This window comes from Procambarus clarkii, chromosome 11, assembly GCF_040958095.1.
Source record: "Procambarus clarkii isolate CNS0578487 chromosome 11, FALCON_Pclarkii_2.0, whole genome shotgun sequence".
Lineage (NCBI taxonomy): Eukaryota > Metazoa > Arthropoda > Malacostraca > Decapoda > Cambaridae > Procambarus > Procambarus clarkii.
Genome location: NC_091160.1, coordinates 9,250,525 through 9,268,728, shown reverse-complemented (window position 1 = coordinate 9,268,728; position 18,204 = coordinate 9,250,525).

The window sequence follows — 18,204 nt, the reverse complement described above, 5'->3', positions numbered from 1 at the left end:
CGAGTCAAGCAGAAGCTCGACTCCCTCCAATTAATTTACCCACTTTCTCAGGAAAAGATGAGGAAGATTGGGACGAATTTTGGAACAAATTCGTTGACCTTGTAGACTCAAAACAATCTTTACCAAAGAGTAGTAAATTCTCTTATTTGCAAGGTCAATTATCAGGTGAGGCTAAAACAGTAGTATCCCATCTGAGATTAACTAATGACGGCTATGATCTGGCAGTAAAACTCCTCAAGGATAATTATGCTGATCCAGAAGTAAGAACATCACATTTAGTTCATGAGCTGTTGCATTTACCCCCACCGGAGGCTTCAGCTGATTCACTCCAAGTCTTCAAGCTGGAGGTAGAATCATTGATCAATGCCCTCAGCCTGACAGCAGATACAAACGGGGCTGAGTGGGTCTTGAAAATAATTGTCCAGGAGAAAATACCTAGGGACATATTGAGACAAATAAGTGCTCATTACAATAAAAGCATCTTATCCATGAATGAAATATCTGAAGGTTTAAAGTCAGTAGTTCATCAATTACGAACACATGACAAATTAAAACCACCAAGTAAACCCTCAGAAACCAATAATAGTAAACCACAGAGTACCAAAGGTACTCCAAATCAATCTAGACAATATAATTCAACACCAAAGTGGAACAGTGGCAGTGTGGGCGTATATGCAGTGGGACCCTCCAAGCCTATAGTTACTGTGTCACCCAAGAACGTGACACCAAGGGTACTGGAAACTATGGAACATGTTTGTTCTGCAATGAGAAACATTCAGTGTACCACTGCTCTAATTTTCCTGATAGTGACGCCCGTGTTGAGCGACTCAAGATTTGCAACATTGCACGAGGTGCCTCAGGAAACATAACATCAAGGATTGTGATACCCAATTACACCCTTGTAATAGGTGTAACAAAGGTCAGCACCATGCAGCATTGTGCAGAGACACCAAAACAACGTCTCCAAACCCCAAGGTGGAAGATAGCATTCCACCACAGTACAGTACTGCAAGGTGCAACAAACAAAGAGTGTCCAATCAGCAAAGTCTAAAGGTAATACGACTTTGCCTACTGCCCAAATTACCATCCTGAATAAGAGGGCCAAGGTCCATACCCGAGGGTTGTTTGACCAGGATCCCAGAGAACATATATCACTAAAAAGTTGGCAGATGAATTACAATTAAGGCCTGTAGCCCAGATGTCATTCACATCTCAGGGTTTGTAACAGATGCAGGACCTCAAGTCTACCAGGTGGTACAACCATCAGTACGTTTAGGCAGGTACATCTGTCGAGTACAAGCCATTGTGGTGGACAAAATACCAGTAGACCTACAAGTTCAAGGTCTGAGAGCAACAGCCAAATTCCTGAGAAATGGAGGAATAAAATTGGCAGATAATATTAAGTCTGATCACCTCACTGACTTCGGTCTCCTTGTTGGGACAGACTATTGCCATCGATTCATCGGTAGCCCTACTAAATATCAGGGTATAACCATGTTAAACTCTGCAGGAGGTAAATTACTCTCAGGCCCAGTATCAAGCCTGAGGAGACCTATGCCTGCAGATAAACAATACCAGTAGAAATCTAAATTTGTCAGCTGATTATATTTCTCCAGTAGCATTATACTAAGGAGATTACAGTTGACTATACCAGAGGTTGATGTTAGTATCATCATTTGAAGCTGAAGATGAGTTCATGAGGCCTCAGTGGCAAATCAGTGAACAGTAGCCTAAAACAGCTACAAGTCACTGCGACCAATGTCACTGAACCCACTGCAGTCTCAGAACCATACTTTACTTTAATGATGAGCTATTCAATCTTCTGAATCAATTAACTAAATTAAACCCCAGTAAATCTGATGACTGATTTGATACATTTATTATTTAATCAAGATGTATTCCATGGGCCTCAGTGTTTATATATCAGTGACCAGTTACCTGAAGAAACTTCAAGTTATATCTAATGTCACTGATCTCACTGCAGTCCCTGAATCATACTTGACTGTAGTACTTGATCACATTCAGTCTTCTGGGTTAAATAATATGTAATAAGGCTTGAATATTAGCCTTTCAAGAGTTGACAGGGAAATGAAATCGCATTAGACTTCTAACCCCTGCAACTCTAGTACGGGACATCCGTCCTGTACGAACAGACGCACAAATGTGTGATTACTCTAATAATTCGAAGGAGAGTATCGGTGTTCGTCTGTTCTAAAGAGGACTTCGACCCGTGAGCAGCCCCCTGGGGAATTATGTCGGAAAATCCGACACCATTTAATATCATACAGATAATAGCTGCTGTATTACCAACAAGTTACCCATAGAAAACGTAACTTGTAGTGGAATTACCGTCTAAAGAAAACGGGATATCATCACCACATACTATTATAAACCACCACCTATTATGGTGGGAATTATTCTTAAATACATTAGTCTTTGGACTTTACCATCATAAAAACATCTTATATAAATTAACTTAATTATCAATATTAAAGTAGAGTAAATGTGACCCTTCTATCACTTTCTGAAATGTGGACAATGTAAGCCAGGCGTCAGGGAGGAAGGAGGGCAGCCATTGTTGTTTATTGAGACCAGAGGCTCACACGGGGAGCAAATTCGGCTCCTGTTAATTTTACTTGGACGTAGTGTTATGGATACCAAAGGTGTACCATCTGTCAACACGCTGTCTACAAATTCAAGTTAAGTGTCTATCCGAAACCCATTATCTATCATTAGTGGCCATTAATGTCATTGGTAGGGTTATCCGGTTAGATCACATGGAAGCCTCAAACTAAAGGTAATTAAGCCAGGTCTTCATGTTCCATGTACTGTTTTCTCTGATATACTTGTCATATATAGGTATCTGGCTTCACAGCTAGCGCACTTTTGACAGGTCAAGACGAGGATGCAAGATTTGTGCACCAGTTACTGGGTGATATGGAAGCTACCTCAAAGAGGATAATTTGGTGTCTACACCCTAGTTATACCTGGTGGACTAACCTGCTGTACTATAAGATAAGGAACCTCTTAAATGTATGTAGTTACTGTAGTTTGATTGGCTGCATACATAAAATATAAACCCCCCTAATGTGTAGAGGATCGATTTGTGAGATTATGAGATTATTGCAGAAATACAGTCCACTTATCATTATACAAATTGCTATCGAAGTATATAAATTAACGTAAATATAAATTCATATAAATTAAATAAATATAAATCTCACAGGTCGGTTCCCACACGTTCTCTCTCTCGTTCTCTCTCTCGTTCTCTCTCTCTCGTTATCTCTCTCTCTCTCGTTCTCTCTCTCTCTCTCTCGTTCTCTCGTTCTCTCTCGTTCTCTCGTTCTCTCTCTCGTTCTCTCTCTCTCGTTATCTCTCTCTCTCTCGTTCTCTCTCTCTCTCTCTCGTTCTCTCGTTCTCTCTCGTCTCTCGTTCTCTCTCTCTCTCTCTCTCTCTCTCTCTCTCTCTCTCTCTCTCTCTCTCTCTCGTCTCTCTCTCTCTCTCTCTTCTCTCTCTCTCTCTCTCTCTCTCCTCTCTCTCTCTCTCTCTCTCTCTCTCTCTCTCTCTCTCTCTCTCTCTCTCTCTCTCTCTCGTCTCTCTCTCTCTCTCTCTCTCTCTCTCTCTCTCTCTCTCTCTCTCTCTCTCTCTCCTCTCTCTCTCTCTCTCTCTCTCTCTCTCTCTCTCTCTCTCTCTCTCTCTCTCTCTCTCTCTCTCTCTCTCTCTCTCTCTCTCTCTCTCTCTCTCTCTCTCTCTCTCTCTCTCTCTCTCTCTCTCTCTCTCTCTCGTCTCTCTCTCTCTCTCTCTCTCTCTCTCTCTCTCTCTCTCTCTCTCTCTCTCTCTCTCTCTCTCTCTCTCTCTCTCTCTCTCTCTCTCTCTCTCTCTCTCTCTCTCTCTCTCTCTCTCTCTCTCTCTCTCTCTCTCTCTCTCTCTCTCTCTCTCTCTCTCTCTCTCTCTCTCTCTCTCTCTCTCTCTCTCTCTCTCTCTCTCTCTCTCTCTCTCTCTCTCTCTCTCTCTCTCTCTCTCTCTCTCTCTCTCTCTCTCTTCTCTCTCTCTCTCTCTCTCTCTCTCTCTCTCTCTCTCTCTCTCTCTCTCTCTCTCTCTCTCTCTCTCTCTCTCTCTCTCTCTCTCTCTCTCTCTCTCGTCTCTCTCTCTCTCTCTCTCTCTCTCTCTCTCTCTCTCTCTCTCTCTCTCTCTCTCTCTCTCTCTCTCTCTCTCTCTCTCTCTCTCTCTCTCTCTCTCTCTCTCTCTCTCTCTCTCTCTCTCTCTCTCGTCTCTCTCTCTCTCTCTCTCTCTCTCTCTCTCTCTCTCTCTCTCTCTCTCTCTCTCTCTCTCTCTCTCTCTCTCTCTCTCTCTCTCTCTCTCTCTCTCTCTCTCTCTCTCTCTCTCTCTCTCTCTCTCTCTCTCTCTCTCTCTCTCTCTCTCTCTCTCTCTCTCTCTCTCTCTCTCGTCTCTCTCTCTCTCTCTCTCTCTCTCTCTCTCTCTCTCTCTCTCTCTCTCTCTCTCTCTCTCTCTCTCTCTCTCTCTCTCTCTCTCTCTCTCTCTCTCTCTCTCTCTCTCTCTCTCTCTCTCTCTCTCTCTCTCTCTCTCTCTCTCTCTCTCTCTCTCTCTCTCTCTCTCTCTCTCTCTCTCTCTCTCTCTCTCTCTCTCTCTCTCTCTCTCTCTCTCTCTCTCTCTCTCTCTCTCTCTCTCTCTCTCTCTCTCTCTCTCTCTCTCTCTCTCTCTCTCTCTCTCTCTCTCTCTCTCTCTCTCTCTCTCTCTCTCTCTCTCTCTCTCTCTCTCTCTCTCTCTCTCTCTCTCTCTCTCTCTCTCTCTCTCTCGTCTCTCTCTCTCTCTCTCTCTCTCTCTCTCTCTCTCTCTCTCTCTCTCTCTCTCTCTCTCTCTCTCTCTCTCTCTCTCTCTCTCTCTCTCTCTCTCTCTCTCTCTCTCTCTCTCTCTCTCTCTCTCTCTCTCTCTCTCTCTCTCTCTCTCTCTCTCTCTCTCTCTCTCTCTCTCTCTCTCTCTCTCTCTCGTCTCTCTCTCTCTCTCTCTCTCTCTCTCTCTCTCTCTCTCTCTCTCTCTCTCTCTCTCTCTCTCTCTCTCTCTCTCTCTCTCTCTCTCTCTCTCTCTCTCTCTCTCTCTCTCTCTCTCTCTCTCTCTCTCTCTCTCTCTCTCTCTCTCTCTCTCTCTCTCTCTCTCTCTCTCTCTCTCTCTCTCTCTCTCTCTCTCTCTCTCTCTCTCTCTCTCTCTCTCTCTCTCTCTCTCTCTCTCTCTCTCTCTCTCTCTCTCTCTCTCTCTCTCTCTCTCTCTCTCTCTCTCTCTCTCTCTCTCTCTCTCTCTCTCTCTCTCTCTCTCTCTCTCTCTCTCTCTCTCTCTCTCTCTCTCTCTCTCTCTCTCTCTCTCTCTCTCTCTCTCTCTCTCTCTCTCTCTCTCTCTCTCTCTCTCTCTCTCTCTCTCTCTCTCTCTCTCTCTCTCTCTCTCTCTCTCTCTCTCTCTCTCTCTCTCTCTCTCTCTCTCTCTCTCTCTCTCTCGTCTCTCTCTCTCTCTCTCTCTCTCTCTCTCTCTCTCTCTCTCTCTCTCTCTCTCTCTCTCTCTCTCTCTCTCTCTCTCTCTCTCTCTCTCTCTCTCTCTCTCTCTCTCTCTCTCTCTCTCTCTCTCTCTCTCTCTCTCTCTCTCTCTCTCTCTCTCTCTCTCTCTCTCTCTCTCTCTCTCTCTCTCTCTCTCTCTCTCTCTCTCTCTCTCTCTCTCTCTCTCTCTCTCTCTCTCTCTCTCTCTCTCTCTCTCTCTCTCTCTCTCTCTCTCTCTCTCTCGTCTCTCTCTCTCTCTCTCTCTCTCTCTCTCTCTCTCTCTCTCTCTCTCTCTCTCTCTCTCTCTCTCTCTCTCTCTCTCTCTCTCTCTCTCTCTCTCTCTCTCTCTCTCTCTCTCTCTCTCTCTCTCTCTCTCTCTCTCTCTCTCTCTCTCTCTCGTATCTCTCTCTCTCTCTCTCTCTCTCTCTCTCTCTCTCTCGTCTCTCTCTCTCTCTCTCTCTCTCTCTCTCGTCTCTCGTTCTCTCTCTCTCGTCTCTCGTTCTCTCGTCTCTCTCTCTCTCTCTCTCTCTCTCTCGTTCTCTCGTCTCTCTCTCTCTCGTTCTCTTTCCTGCTTTACGTCTTCGTATGACGGCCCGAGTGTTAACATCTTACATGGTCGATAGCATCTGTTATTACCATAGAAAGAGCGGAGATTGCACGGTTAGCTCAGTGGTAGTAGCGGGGTGCTCGGTCGAGATAATACACGGCGGGTTATTACACGCATGATTTCCAGTCTGGGCCTGGGAGGTGCCACAAACCGGAAGGGGGGGTAGCTTGGAGGGTGGTGAACACAGGGATGTGGTCTGATCTCACGTTTTTGCCTGGGGTCACTATGCAGTGTAACAGGTCAGTCTGTTGGTCAGTTCTGTTGGTTGCCCGCAAAGAACGTCTTAAAGCGGGGGGGGGGGGGGGTCCATTGGAAGGAGAGGTCCCTGTTTTACATTAAATTGAAGAGTTGCCTGCCCTTGAGGTTTGCTCTGGCAGGAGCGTTGAATAAGGCCATGTGATAAGCATTCAGGTAAGGGTACCTGCCCTTACCCTGTCCTCACCCTGTCCTCAGGGGATGAGTTTCGGCTAAGAGTGTTGGCCCTGAGCATCTTGGAACCCCAGTACGTGGGACGCTCTATGCATCTATGGTATCTTATGGCAAGGCTGTGTGCCAAGACTACAGCCATCATCCTGACTGGGTCTACTGTAGTAATACTGGACCTGGGAGTCTGCCAGTTTGTCGGTGGAGGGACCAGGGTGATTCTGGAAGTTTGGTCTCTCTTGGGTGTTGGCTGTGGCCCGGGGGCGGAGAGAACTGGGGAGGTTGTTGTTAGGTTGTGCATGGGCCTTCTCGGCGGGTGTTGTGTTGTTAGTAGACAGATAGGCGAGCGATTCCTCGGACACGTGGGCAGGGGACAGGCCATTGCCCTTCCCGAGTGAGTTCCAGAAACCCAGCAGCTTCACCGGGTTGTTTGGAAATGCGATATGGGCAAATGCTAAGAGTTCAGCACCTAAGCTGGCCTTAGGGTCGGTGTTTGTTGCGAGGGGGTTAGTTGTTGAGGTCTATTGTGGGGTCTACACCTTACCAACTAAGGAACACACAATCTCTAGATACTCTGCTGTCTGAGAGTAATACTTATGAACATATTTGTAAATACACTAATACATTTAACACTAATAAGGTGTAATTAAAAGAAATGTACATACAAGAAAACTGAATTATAGGAGTAAATCGGTGACGCTCCGTTAGGTACACTGCACACATCATTGGAACAGCCATACATGGTCATCCCCTCCCCCCATTAAACGCCACTAACCCCTCCCCCCCCCCCCCCCACCAACATGAATAAACAAGCATTAACAAATATCTTATACAAGCACACTACAGCATGCTACATTTAACTCGAATATATATTAGAGAATGAACAAATACACAAGGGCCGTGACGAGGATTCGAACCTGCGTCAGAGCATATCCCAGACGCTACTTTAATCAAGGGCCCTTGTGGATTTGTTCATTTGATTCACCACTAAATTGTGATTTCTGTTATATTAGGGAACAAATGGACAATGTTAATATCCTAGTAACTGAGGAAAGAATATATGAACATAAATGCTTTAGTGATAAATGTCAGAATCGAGCATTGATTCGTAAAGAGTACAAATTTCTCGGCCAATATCGATGGGTGTAACTGCGATGTCTTGGGAATCTTTAGGAGGTTGATCTTTAATACAATGTCGTCGACGGGGGTTAGTCTAGACTTTGAAGCGTTTATGACGCATTGCCACCCCTTGATGGGTCGCAGTGACGGTGGGCAGGCTTGTGATCTGTCTTGATTACTTTCCTGCGATCTTTTGTGCAGTGACTTGAGCTTGCTAGTGCTTTACCCGACAATGCCAATTATTCGGAGGCCCTCCATCTTCTCCAGGGTATGTTTAGGATGAGTGGGGCTGACCTAGTGCAATGCGCCCTGCCAACTATCACAAAATTGGTCGTTGTGGACGAGCAACTTCAAGTACAGTGTCTGCAGTCTGGTCAGTGGTTCCGTTTTCTGTCAGGATTGGGTTGGTTGGAGGTTCTGGGGGAAGTATGGTATTTTCCTCGGCTGAAGTCGTGGTGTTTTGTGGAGCGAGGACTTCTGCATCAATCTGTATCACCCCTTGTATGTATGTACTTTAACTAAATAAACATTTGAATTTGACTAGGAGAAAATGGAGCAGTGTAAGAGCAGAGGAGGAGGGACAGATACTAGGAAGACCATTGTGAGAAAGATAGGAAGATAGTCAGCAAAGTCACGATCATCTTTGGCCTTCAGGTAAGCAGCTTGTACACAGGCAGTGACTTGTTCGTATGAGAGGTTCTGAAGAGGAGAATAAGGTGGTGGAGAGGACCGAGTTTGTTGTGCAGTAGTAGGGGGGGGGGTGGTGGTGATGGGAAGCATTAAGACACTGGCATAGAACATAGTTGGCTGATGCTGTTTGGTAATGTGATGGGTTGTGGGAGGTTGAGGAAAAATGAGGGTGTGCATGAGTGGGAAGTTGGTTAGTACAAAGTTTTTTTATAAATCTTGCCCTCTGAGAAAAACTCAACTGCTGAATGAGCACCATGGCAATTAGTGCATTTTAGGGTGTGGGCAGAGCACAGAGTATAAAAATGGCCTTCTGCAGAGCATTTAGAGCAAATTTGTAGTTCTGCATTTGCGTGTTTCGTGACTTCAATTGTAACATTACAGCAGAGGAAGTCAACTTTACTAATGAGGTAGGGAGGAGGAGTGCTGGTGTTGAGGATTTTAATAACTTGATGCAAGAGTTTTTGAGCTTCTGCAGGTGAGGAACATTGTATCTTAGTGTTTAGTACAAGGCACTGGGTTTAAAACAAACACACACACACACACACACACACACACACACACACACACACACACACACACACACACACACACCCCACCCCTCCCCTACCTACCTCACATGATCTGTGGAAGGGCCTTCAGATACAATCGCGCGCAACACCACTTTTTTTTAACACATTTAAGTACAACTGCATTTGGGCAGCTACCCCAGACTATATGAAGGGAGTACAGCATGTCAAAAAAACTGTCTACGTGATGCTAAAGATCCCCATCACACGAGAGGGTTGTCATACAAAGGCATGTGATCAGTAGTCTGCACCGGCAAACTCTGGTTGCATTGAGGATATCATTATGGACAAAGTAAATAAAGTAATTTGAAAGCTCCAGGTACCTCATACCGAGTCACCTGTGGTTGATCGTTCGACGAATCCCTGAACTATATGTTTAACACGTCTCTAACCCTGTCCATGGACACAAGAAAATGTATATATGCTGGTTAGTATTGTAAATGTGTGGCTACGTTTGTGGTAGAAAACAATAATAAAAAAAAAAATCATGCCAACGAGTCTGATAACTAGTCATGCGGTAATGTAGTGTGGGAGATCATGCCGCAGTTCAGGTTTAAGGGTGTTGCTCTGTCTTTGGGGTCCAGCGGCCCAGCCACAAGGCATGGGTCTCATAGGCCCCTAAGCAGTAACCCTAAAATATTAGATCCTAAAAACAACTAAACATGTATGTTAATTAAAATAGATGGTTCATCAAAATAAAGTGGAGACACCAATATTTCTGTATTGATTAATACAGAAATATTAAAACATGCAATAAAATAAAATCGCAATCATGCCAAATATTATTCTCTAGTGTGGGGAACCAACCTGTGAGATTTATATTTAATTTATATGAATTTAGTGTTTATTTACGCTAATATATATATATTTCAATAGCAAATTGTATGATATTTAGCGGATTATATTTCTGCTTTCTGCAATATTCTCACAAATAGACTCCTTGCACATTAGGGGGGGGGGGGGAAGGGGGTTATATTATATTTATATATGCAGCTAATAAAACTACAATATTAATCTACATATATAAATGATGAAAATTGTGAGGTCTTGCCTTATTGTACGGTAGGCCTGGTCCACCAGGTATAAACAAGGATGACAATAATCCTCGTTGAGGCTAGCATCAGCCCCATATACTGGTTTACTAGGATTAATTCTTGCTTCCTCTTAAACTGTTCCTGTCAAAGGACACTTGCTATAATGCCCCCCCCCCCCAAAAAAAAAAAAGTATATATATGTATGTATAAGTATATTTTGGTAGCAGTCTTTCCTGTAGACATATAATATTAAATATGACCGAAAAAGTAACATTAATAATTCTAACACGAATTTTCTCTTATGTTACTTTTCACTATTGATGGTAATTGAAAAATCAATTCTCAAAAAATTCATTTTTATTTCTAGTCTGATGCGACACTTGAGCGCGTTTCAGAAAACTTATTACATTTTCAGACTTTAGTTTACACAAACTGTAACTGAATAGAGCTTAAACATCTTCGATTTCTTGTACCTGCATTTGGGTGAGGTGACATGTTACAAAAGTTTTGGATGAGGTGAAAACAAACTTTCAACACAAGACAGAACACGAAACAATGGTTATTGAATGGAAGTAATTGCAGAGGGCCTATTGGCCCATATTTCTCGATGCTTCTATATTGGAGCGGAGTCTTGAAGTGGGTAGTATATAGTTGTGCATTAATTGGGTGTTGATTGCTGGTGTTGACTTCTTGATGTGTAGTGCCTCGCAGATGTCAAGCCGCCTGCTATCGCTGTATCTATCGATGATTTCTGTGTTTGCTAAGATTTCTCTGGTGATGGTTTGGTTGTGGGAAGAGATTATATGTTCCTTAATGGAGCCCTGTTGCTTATGCATCGTTAAACGCCTGGAGAGAGATGATGTTGTCTTGCCTATATACTGAGTTTTTTGAGGCTTAGTCCCCAAGAGGGCATTTGAAGGCATAGACGACGTTGGTCTCAAAGCGTTCTGCTTTGTGTCTGGAGAGTTTCTCATGAGTAGGCTGGCCGTTTTTTTTTTTTTGGTTTTATAGTAAATCGTCAGTTGTATCTTCTGATTTTCGTCTGTAGGGATAACGTTTCTATTAACAATATCTTTCAGGACCCTTTCCTCCATTTTATGAGCTGTGGAAAAGAAGTTCCTGTAAAATAGTCTAATAGGGGGTATAGGTGTTGTGTTAGTTGTCTCTTCAGAGGTTGCATGGCGTTTCACTTTCCTTCTTACGATGTCTTCAACGAAACCATTGGAGAAGCCGTTGTTGACTAGGACCTGCCTTACCCTACAGAGTTCTTCGTCGACTTGCTTCCATTCTGAGCTGTGGCTGAGAGCACGGTCGATATAAGCGTTAACACTCCTCTTATACCTGTCTGGGCACTCACTGTTGGCATTTAGGCACATTCCTATGTTCGTTTCCTTAGTGTAGACTGCAGTGTGGAAACCTCCGCTCCTTTCCATGACTGTTACATCTAGAAAGGGCAGCTTCCCATCCTTCTGCATCTCTTAAGTGAAATTGTGTTGGGTTTCACTTAGATCTAATTCAACTTCAAACTTGTTACATGTTAATTTGGCTGCAATGTCTGTCTTATTATGATGGGTTATATTTGTGTGAAGGTATCCATACAAATGAGATAAGAGACCCTTTACTCTGTGCATCAATTAGGTCATTTATAATTGGGAGTATGAGGTTCTTGCTGTCGATCTTCCAAGAGAAGTTTTAGATTGCTTGAAGAGCAGACTTTGAATCACAGAATATTATTCCTCCTCCAATGTTTTTTAATGTACTGGTAGCTAAGTGTAATACTGCTAGTTCTGCTTGTGTGGAGGTCAGCCAGTTGTTTAACCTGACACTGACAGTCTTTGTGCAAATATTATTTCTATAAAACCTACGTGCTGCTCCAGTCCGTCCAGTAGAAGATTGGACTGAACCGTCGGTGTACACACAGTGCTCGTGAGATCTTACTCTCGATGGAGGAGGCAATTGTTAAGAGTGACAGCTTAAGAGCAAGATTCTCATTATCTTGGTGACAGGTGTGTGATACTTGAATGGTGGGGTACAAAATAAGAGGAATATCAGACAGGTAGATTGCACTTAAAAGGAATGTTAAGTTTAAGGAGATTGTAAGCATTGTTGCTCAGCCAATTATCATAAAAGGAGTGAGTTGGTATGTCGGCACCAGTCAAAAGGGTGTTAACAGCACTAAATAATTTCACTGAGAAATGCAGATGTTGGGTCTCATGACTTTAAGGCAAAAAGTGGTGTTGACTTGCATTATTCTCTCTAGTATGGTTGGAAGCTTCAGTTCTTCCCGCATGTTGATTCACATGATTCATGTGCATCTTGGAGCACCAAGAATTATCCTCATGTCCTCATTATGTACTACTACAAGTTTGTCCAACAGAGGAGGGGAAATTAAGTGCAGAGTATTATCAACGAGATCTAACGAACATCATATAGAATAGTCTAGCATATTTAATATTGATACCAATATTCTTACCGGTAAGTGTTCTCAATGGTTTTAGTCTTTCTTTTAACCTACGGTTAAAACCAGGCTGTGACTCATACGTCAGGCTGCGAGCAGCCGCGTCCAACAGCCTGGTTGATCAGTCCAGCAACCAGGAAGCCTGGTCGACGACCGGGCCGCGGGGACGCTAATCCCCGGAAGCACTTCAAGGTAACGCTGTAGATCATTTACAATGTCACTGTTAATACCAACTCCAAGGTATTTGTGCTGCCTACACGTTTCAATGTTCAGGTTGTTGACCTTGAAAGTTATAGGGACATAGTTTTCTCTTGGGGATGGAGAACTCTGGATTTAAAGATAACAAGACCACATTCAATGCTTTTAGCAGCCAATAAATCGAGTAGAGCTTGCAGTCTAATTTGGGTGTTTGCAATATTGCATATATCATCGGCATAACAAATGACGGCTTCGTCAGGTAGTGTGGGAATATCAATTAATTTATGCATCAGAACATTGAACAGTGTAGGACTTAGCCCTCCACCCTGGGGTGTACCCAAATCAAAGGGTGCACAGAGTTTACTTTTGACCCCCTTGAAAAGGACTGAGGCGGGTCTGTTACTCGGGTAACTCCTGAGCCATGTCAACAGTCTTCCCTTAACTCCAAAAAGAGGCTAGCTGTTCTAGGATTATTTCTCTGTTTGCTGTATCAAAGGCAGTTTGGAGATCAATAAATGCCGCCTGAGAGTTTGGTCCCTCTCTGATAAAATACTCAAAGCAAGTTTGTGTGCTTCTTCCAGGAAGGAAACCATGCAGGTTAGGGGCAAGGTGGGGCTTGATTTGAAACATTAGTCTGTCGAGAATAATTCTCTCAAGAACTTTACACATTCACGACGTCAGAGAAATGGGTCTAAATTTTTGTGAATTAGGCTTGGGTATGGGTATTAAGAGTCCGTGTTCAGCGGTCAGGTAAGACACCCTGCCTTAGACTTTGATTAAACAGTTCTATCAAAGGGCTATTTGGCAGCTCGGCAAGTACTCTTATGGTGCAACCCGTTCTCGCAAATTTAATAAGTCAATATTGACTTATTAAATATGTGCATAGGTGACATACTTAACATAATAGATACCCTTAAAAAGATTCATAGAAAACACCGACCTTACCTAACCTTGTTAGTATCTTAAGATAAGCATCTTATTGCTTCGTAATTACAATTATTACCTAACCTATAATAGGTATAGGTTAAGTAATAATTGTAATTACGAAGCAATAAGATGCTTATCTTAAGATAGTAACAAGGTTAGGTAAGGTCGGTGTTTTCTATGAATCTTTTTAAGGGTATCTATTATGTTTAGTATATCACCTATGCACGTAGTTAATAAGTCAATATTGACTTTACGAATTTGCGAGAACGGGTTGTATGGTGTTGTATGTGATGCCATCCTCTCTAGGAGAGGTAGCCTTACCTTTCTTGAGTGCATTTTTAATTTCAAAAGGGGGTTATGCCATAGTTATCATCAGGCCCTATTTCACTACAGGCAATTTCAATATTGAAGTTAAGATTTATTTTAGTACTAGCCAGATAGTTTTGCACATCTAGAGGCAGGCTGCTTATACTAGCAGTGCTTGCATATTGTTGAAGCAGCATGTCGGCATAGTCTACAGGTGAATGGTGATAAAGTTGACGACTGCTAGGACGAGAAATCTTTTTAATTTTATTCCACATTTGGGATGAGGATGTTGCATGATTGATGCCTTGCAGAAACTGTTTCCCAGTGCTGGTTAGACACCTGTTCCTTTAGCTCTCTCAACTCTCGGCTGGCTTTAAGAAATATGTTGAGGGTGTCGGCTGTTTTGTGTTTTATACTGCTCAACTAGGAATAGAACTGTCATGCAGGGGCTTAAGGCGTGAGTCAGTGAACCACCTCTGTCCCTTCCTCACTGTTTTGGGTCTTGTGGATTTTACAACATTGTCATAAAAAGCGGTTACTTCAGTGACCAGGTCCTCATATAATGCATTGACGGTAGTAAAGCAGTAAGTGTTATACCATTCAGAAATGCAGAATTTGAAGAGCATGTGTGAATTTTCAGGGATATTATTTTTTTTTCAAAGCTTAGGGGTTTGACATTATTGATAGTGATCACTTTGCCATATTCAGATCATACACTAACTAATTCATGAAGAATTGATCCTCCGACAGCATTATCAATGAGACCGTGACCAATGACATAATCAAGCCTGCCACCCATGAGGTGTGTGACGTTAGGAGTCAAAGTTGAATACAAACATGTTATCTCTTAAGTATTTTACAAGGACTGCCATTCCTGTTTGTTTTGGTGTCACCCAGGCTAGTGGGTCTAGCATTAAAATCACCCATTACAATGGTTTGAGAGCTGCTGGTAACTTTTGGGATAGGCTTCTACCATTTGATCGCACCTTACATATACATTAACTAAGTTAAGAAAGCCGGGTGCTGTAGCAATCTGAAACTGCTGATAATGAGTGGTCACTTTTGTGGTTTTTAACATGTTTACACACTAGGTTACTTTTAACATGCGTCAAGATACCGACATGTGAACCAACATTTGAGAAAGCTACATAACCTGGGAGTTTGGGTGGCGTTTTATGTTTTGTTTGCAGTGTACGGTTCCTGCAGGCACAGTACATCAATGTTGTTGGCACCAGCGTACATCATTAGATCAAACGGCCTCCTTCGCACGCTTCTCACATTCCACGTGATAAATTTAAGTGTTGGTCGTGGGTAATGGTGTTCATGAACCTGACGAAGAGAAGTGTTTAAAAGATTCACAATTTGTAGACAATTGCTTACAAATGCCAATTGTTCAGTCATTAATGGCAGAGTTCTTTCACCTGTTTCAAGGTCAGCTGGTTGCTTGCAATTTTCCTACCATTTACAATCATTTCATGTTCGTCAGGAATCGTAGACACACAAGCGGTATTGTTTGACTGAGTTCTAGAGTGAATTTGTTAAATACAGCTAAGACACACGGGTTTTCATAGGTTTCACTCGCCACAGCGGTACTTACAGCACTGGAGGAGGCGTAAAGACTTGCTTGAGACGTGTCAGCATTTACATCACTGGAAGAAATTTCACTAGACTCGGACGTTCACTTCACTCCTCGGCCTGGCGAGATGATCGCTTGAACACTGTCTCGGGTCGTCCATGTTGATCTTAGCATAAATGTCGAGACCATTTTCAATCTTCGTGAGTGTTTCTTGGAGCTTATTGACGGTAATTTCTATTTTATTCATGCGAGCTGGAAGTTCTGCCACCTCCCTCTGCAGGCTGGCGTCAGGCTTCCAGGTAGGCGAGGGAAGGTTGTCAGGCTGTTGGCGTCAGAAACGGTGGTAGGGTCATCCCGGGTGGGGGGGGGGGGGTAGGTGTAGTGGTGGGGCCACCCCGGGTGGGGGGGGCGGGTAGGAGTAGTGGTGGGGCCACCCATGGTTGGGGGGGGCGGGTAGGTGTAATGGTGGGCCACCCAGGGTGGGGGGGGGGGGTTACTGGGGTGGTGGAGGGTTGCCCCACTGTGCTGTGCGGGGGAGGCCGCTTGACAGTCCTTGTGCCAGGCGGTCACACCCTCCCGCAAGCACCTGGAACATTTGTGCTTGGTGACTGAGGATGGTCTGATCGGTCCCAAGGGCGTGGTCTTTATTGGGGCAGTCTTTAGTGAGATGATTGACTGCACAGAAGGCACAGGTTCCTGAAGATTGACAGTGCTTGGCTACTGTGACCAAAGTGTTAGTGCCTTGGTACCCGAAAATCCGAAGAAAAATGGAATATTTATGAAAAATTACGAAAAATACTACAACGTTCTGGCAACACTGGTCCAAACCGATTAATGTTATCTTGAAAAATAACGTGATTAGTCAAATTTCCCGCTGCAACTTTCGTGAATCTGGTCCTCGCGGCGTGAGTGCGCCGCGGGGTATTGTATCTTACGTTGTAGAAGTCTTATTTTTCGTAATAGCATTGAAAATAACATGTTATGCATAAAATGAATATAAACTCACTCATTGGCAACAGTATCGTGTGAGAGAGGGTGGTATGTGGCTCGGCCCCTCAGTGACTGTCTCTCTCTCTCTTAGGGAGTGGATGTATCGCTGACGCGCTCTCACAATATCTCCCAGAACTCCTGCTATTTTTGGTATTTGTACTGCAATATGACTTACCAAACGAACAAGAGAAAAGCATTGAAAGCTAGATGCATGCGAGCTCTCCATAGAAGGTACGAGCTGGCCGCAATGCGTAAATCACGCATTGTCACGAGTGACCGCGAGTAGAGTAACTTGTCGCGCGCGCTACGAAACTCCAACTTTTACAACTAGATCTGCCTGCACAGCCTTTATTTATAATTCAATTTACATGAAACTTGCACATTATATGTAGAGTTTACGCCTCTAAAAACGGTAGTAGTTTTTCTTATCTACGTAGATTTATTGATTTTATAAATAATGATACACTTCATTTTGTTGCATACGTTTTTGGGAAACTTTTAAAAATCTGTATTATTGCACTAAATACATCTGGGATAAAGATCTTACTACCAAATCTTTATTATATAGTAAGGTCATAGCTGAGTGTCGTAGAAATGATTTTGATTCACAATTGTGGGCTGTGAAAGCAATTGAACATTGAATTTTTTTTTTCTCCTTCTCTATTTAGGCTGAGATGCTGAAACTTGGCCTAGGTGCAGCACCTTTCACATGTATCAGGATAATAAATTATGAATACCCTACAACAACTCATAATTCCGGTGAGAAACCCCCTTAAAACACATGACAGCTGAGGACGCCCAGGGTGTTATGGGGCAGGCTGGCCAGTAGGGGCCTAGGAACTTGTGATGACTGGGAGGGGGGGGGGGGGCGGCGTCTCACGTTCCCAGACGATGACAATCCTGTTGAGTGGCCTGCCTCAAGACTTGATGCGTCTTGCACCGTACACACCTGGTAGTTCTTTCGCATGGGAGATGTCAAGGTCATGAGGGTAGGATGTGACAAGGTACTCTGTACCTCCTGGACCTCTCGGGAGAGTCTACTGAATGTGATGCCACCCACTCGACCTTGAAGTAGGGCAGAGATGGTGACTTCATCGGACCTGGCTACATAGATGTAGGGCAAGGCGTGTCTAGGGATTGAGGTCTATGTGGTCAGGAAAATGACGAGGAAAGTCACGTCTCGTCCAGGAGTACCTCTGGTCACTGGTAACTTGAGATGGAAATGCCAGCCTGGCATATTTATTACGGGGTGCCAGGGTGGGTCGTGGTGCCCCCCCCCCCCCCCCCCGTTGTGGGGGCGACATTGGTCGTCTTGACAAAATTGTTACCGTCCCTTAACCTTCTCTATTTACGTAAGGTCCTCCAGCCTTTGTGTACAGTAAAACTACTATCTGAGGCTGTTTCATCACTTGAGGTGTCCTCCTCATACATGGGTATAGAGGGATGGAGTGTTTGGCCATGCTGTACGTCATGCGGGGTGGTGGCTGAAGTGGACGCAAATGCGTCTGAAGCATTTTGGGAAGGGTCGCTGTGGGTGACCCCAGAAGGCGGGAGGGAAGTGGCCATAGTTGCCAGTCACAACATGAAGTGACAAGACACTTCAGTATCTACCACAGAGTGGGAGCACTTCAGGCTATGGCCTGGACCCAGAACAGCGGCGGCTACTAATCATAGTGCAGAGACAAGAAGAATAGTTCAGACACCATACAAGCAAACGCAGGTGTATACACGGTCAGCTGGCAACGCTGCTGAGGGTACCGCATTGGT